This window comes from Coptis chinensis, chromosome 7, assembly GCF_015680905.1.
Source record: "Coptis chinensis isolate HL-2020 chromosome 7, ASM1568090v1, whole genome shotgun sequence".
Classification (NCBI taxonomy): Eukaryota; Viridiplantae; Streptophyta; class Magnoliopsida; order Ranunculales; family Ranunculaceae; genus Coptis; species Coptis chinensis.
The window spans coordinates 89,551,905-89,556,415 of NC_141462.1; the positions used below are offsets into that span (position 1 = coordinate 89,551,905).

The 4,511-nt window shown below is 34.0% G+C and overlaps 1 pseudogene; it reads left to right on the forward strand.

Annotated features, from left to right (window-relative positions):
• The first annotated feature begins 253 nt into the window (after positions 1-253).
• On the forward strand, positions 254-4,105 carry LOC147489811 (labd-13Z-ene-9,15,16-triol synthase, chloroplastic-like; annotated as a pseudogene).
• The last annotated feature ends 406 nt before the right edge of the window (positions 4,106-4,511 follow it).

Consider the following 4,511-nt stretch of genomic DNA (forward strand, 5'->3'; position numbering starts at 1 on the left):
AAGTTTTGTCGCTAAAAAGCCTATTTGTTGTAGTGTAAGTAACAAAAACTTAGTTGGAAATGGTCGATTTGATCATGTTTGGGTGTCTTAGTGTTAGGCTATTGCGGCTCAAAAAAGGCTCAAGAATGGAAACTACTATGATGAGCTCCAATATCATATTGAAGTTCAAATGCTCAGCATAGCTTCCGATTGATCTTTGGTGTAGCATATATGCTAAATATCAAAAGGCTTTTGGTTCAGCCCTACCTGTCCAATGGTAGCATTGCTTCCCGTATTAAAGGTAAAGAGCCATTAGAAATTATGACTATATTGTATGTAATATTGTTAAGTTTTTCTTATAGAATCCATTAATGTTATTCCTCTTACAGGAGAGCTAGACTTTGTAACATTCAGCAAGTACTTCATCATTGGTTAGAGTCTTCTTCTTTTTATTTATTTTTTATTTTTTTATTACCACTTCTCTTTTCATGTGTTCTAAGTATCATTGACACCAAATTTATCTCCTTCATTCTACAAAAATTATAAGTGGCCAGTGGATTGTGAAATATCTTAGTGGGTTGTTTCTCAATAGCCATATCAGTATAGATGCTATAATTATTTCAGAGGTGTGTTAGCCACGGCAAATCAGGCAGAAGAAAGGTTCTACAATACAACGACACAGCCGATGAGCTTGATTCCACAAACTTTATTTATGCTTGAGTTGATTATTGAACCCAGCTATTTCCTGCTTTGGATATAGGATCAAGCTGAAGGGACAAACTTAAGAACCATTGTCACAAGTAGTTCACGGATGGGTTCGGATATTGAAGCCTAATATGTAACTGTAACTCAGTTAAAGGAGATGAATACGACATAAGGTGAAAATGCACCTAAGGTATTACATTTTTCATGTCCTAGATATTCAAGTACGACGTAAGCAGTCATTCAATAAACATTCTAGATATTTGTTAAGTAACGTTTCATTCTATGTTTTCTTGTTGAGTAGGCAAGGAAGACATACACAATATCTAAACAGCAAGAAAGATGGACAGAGGAAGAGCATAAGAAGTTTCTTGAAGCTCTGAAACTATATGGTCGAGCTTGGCGTCGAATAGAAGGTAGCATTTGATATGAGCTGATAATCTCTGGAAGCTTTGTTCCACATCCATACCATATCTCTAAATTGTTTTTCTTGACTTTGCAGAGCACATGGGTACCAAAACTGCTATTTAGATTCAAATTCATGCCAAAAAAATTATCTCTAAGATTTATTGCCCCTTCTTATTGTACATGTTTCTACCATAGATTTATTAAGTAAATCGATATGATGTTTATGACCCGTGAACATTTTTATATTAGGCAGATATTTATGTGTGGTATATATGAGTTCTCATTGCTCAGTTTGATGTTATTGATCCAAGTGGTCAAAGAATATGACGTCACACAGTGAAGGATATCCATCTATTTCAGGTTAGCCATCCAAGGTAAGATGTTTAAGATCAACGATCTTTATGCAGATGTCACACAGTTTCATTCCCCCTAAAGGGTATGGATCTTCTTAATTTACTTATGCAGTCGTCTAACCAAAGAAGCTCCCTGATTTATTTTTGTTGAACACTAAAATACCAATGTGTAACAAGAAACTGGCGACCAAATATGGCGTCAAACATGACACTTTAACAGCTACTAATATATGATTTTTTTGCTTATAACAAAATATCCAATCGCTAATGGAACCATGTTATGAATAACTTATATACTTTTTTGCATGTTACTACAAAGTCACCGATGCCTTTGGATTAACAGAGTTGCAAATCTGTATCAGAATAGGGAGTGGCAATTGTGCATTGAATAAATGTTGCTGCCAAGGGAAGAGAAGAACTATGGAAGTGTCGAGCAAGGTATGCTTTGGTTTCTTAGTGGCTTACTTTTGGTCCCTCTTCAAAAACTGATAAAAACTAAAATATCTTTTTTTTTTTTTTTTTTTTTTTTTTTTTTTTTTTTTTTTTTTTTTTTTTTTTTTGTAGCTAGATTGAATTATGTAAGTATATTTGTTGATTGATTAAAATGATGAGTTTTCCTACGAAATTGATGCCATTGTTGCACTAAAAGTTTGTTTTAGCATTGTTGATGTATAATTAGGATTTCCAAAAGCAGTCAAAAACGAAAAATAAAACTAATTGTACCTAAATGCTAGACCTTCCTAGGTGTTGCAAGCTGCTAATGTTTACTGTCGTTTTTTGTTAATATTAAGATCTGAGGCCAAGGTCAATAGATCCTATGCTATTATTTGATTAATGCTTTTAGTGAACTTAGTTTGTCTACACATTGGGCTATTGTGCATTTCTCTTTCTATGTAAATCTTGAGTGGAGATTATTAACGATTTCATTAAAATGTATAATTGGTACAAGTTTAATTTATAGCATCAATCTCTTCCATGCTAAATTCAAGGTATCCCAAGTCTTTTTGATGCGTCTATCTCACCAGCTCTACGTACGTCCTTATATGCGCAACACATGCATCTGAATTTTTAACTGAATATATACCATGACTTGACATGCAATGATTCTTTAGGTTGTCCGCATCACTCGCTATGTATAGTTATTTTTTTCATTTTTTATTTATTTTAAGATTTCTGTTATGTTAAGTCGATCCATATTACTGAATAAATTAGTTTGTTGTTTGGATTTAATTAGTGTTAGTGAGATAATTTAGTTTGTTCTTTGGATTTGATTGGTGTTAGTAGGATAATGGCCGCGTTAAAGGAACCGGTGTATTATGGTGGTATTACAATCATTTTCATTATGGGAATTATACTTGTTTAATTTTTTGTGTCTTATAGGATTTGAATGAAGCAATTGTGAAAGGAGTGATTAAAACTTGGCCTTTTTAGAAATTTCTTATTGGAATGAATGAAGAAATTACCTGTATAATTTAAAGTTGTCGATGCTATGGTCTTCACAATTCACACATGAAAGAGAAAACACATATAATTAATTTCCAGGTATGAACATAACATGTCTCAATAACTCACATTTCAGTATGATGAGTGATTAGCAGAAAAAGGAAGGTTTCTGAATTTGTCTCTAATTAGTCCACATCATCATAGGGCACAATCAAACAATTTATGGAGGCAATTGCAAACCAACTGCTTTTCTTTTGTAAATCTTTCATTGTTATGATAATAATTTTTTGTATCTTGAAAATGTGTCACAGGACATTGTTGTGGGTGCTACAGACTCGACAGCTACCACGTTAGAGTGGGCAATAATAGATATGATGCAAAATGCAGATATAATGAGGAAAGCCCAAGCAGAACTAGAAGCAGTTGTAGGACTAAACAATGTGCTAGAAGACTCTCATTTGTCCAAGTTGCACTACTTGGATGTTGTATTGAAGGAGACTTTCAAGTTGCATCCTGCAGTGCCTCTTTTGGTTCCTCAATGCCCAAGTAAACAGTGTGCAGTTGGCGGTTATACTGTCCCTAAGGGTGCAAGAGTATTTTTCAATGTATGGGCGATGCACAGAGACCCCCAAGCTTGGGAGAACCCCTTAGTGTTTGATCCTGAGAGATTCCTAGATGTTAGTAAAGGATGTAACTACAAGGGAAATGATTTTCATTATCTCCCATTTGGTTCTGGGAGAAGGATATGTGCAGGGATTCCCTTAGCTGAAAGAATGTTAATATCTGTATTGGCACTCTTGCACTCATTTAATTGGAAGTTGCTATAAGGGACTAAGCTGGATTTATTAGAGAAGTTTGGGATTGTTTTAAAGAAAAGAATACCATTGGTTGTCATTCCTAGCACAAGATTGTTAAATCATAGCAGAACCCCTCTGACATCTGTGTCTTGCAAAATTCTTTCCAGGAGAATGTCTATCATAGAAAAGAGTTTTGGGTATCCTGCAGTAAATATTTCTTTGACAAAACTTGATGCGGTGAAAGCATACTTCATTTGGTTAGCAAAAGATTTCACAATTGCTTCCCAAACATGTTCAGTTAACATCAAATCACCTTCCTGCACCATAACACCTGAATTTTGTAAAACCACAGAACCCACCCTGAAGCAAAATTTTGGAGGGTACATTGGATTTAACAATATCATACAGGCGATCATAGAGTAAAATGGCACTGTCGTGAAGCTGTGATAAAAAAACACAAGCGTTGATTTTGAGTAGGAAAAAGAGTGAATTCTATAAACTGTCCATAGCTCAAACTAACTTCGGGTATTGTGAACTCATCTTAATACCATAGTGGCATAGTGTCATAATCAAGGAAATCAGTCAATTCTCCAGCAACATGACCATAATCAACATGAATGTGTTGCAATCTTTCATATCATAATCTCTATGATAATCAGAAGTTAGGAATTCAAGGTAGCAGAATCTTAATTTCATAACCTATGTCGGAATCTTCAATTCTTCACCAACATAACTATATGGATGTTGCCAATAAAATTAAAAAAAAAAAAAAAAAAAAAAAAAAAAAAAAAAAAAAAAAAAAACTATATGGATGTTCTTGAAAATAGTT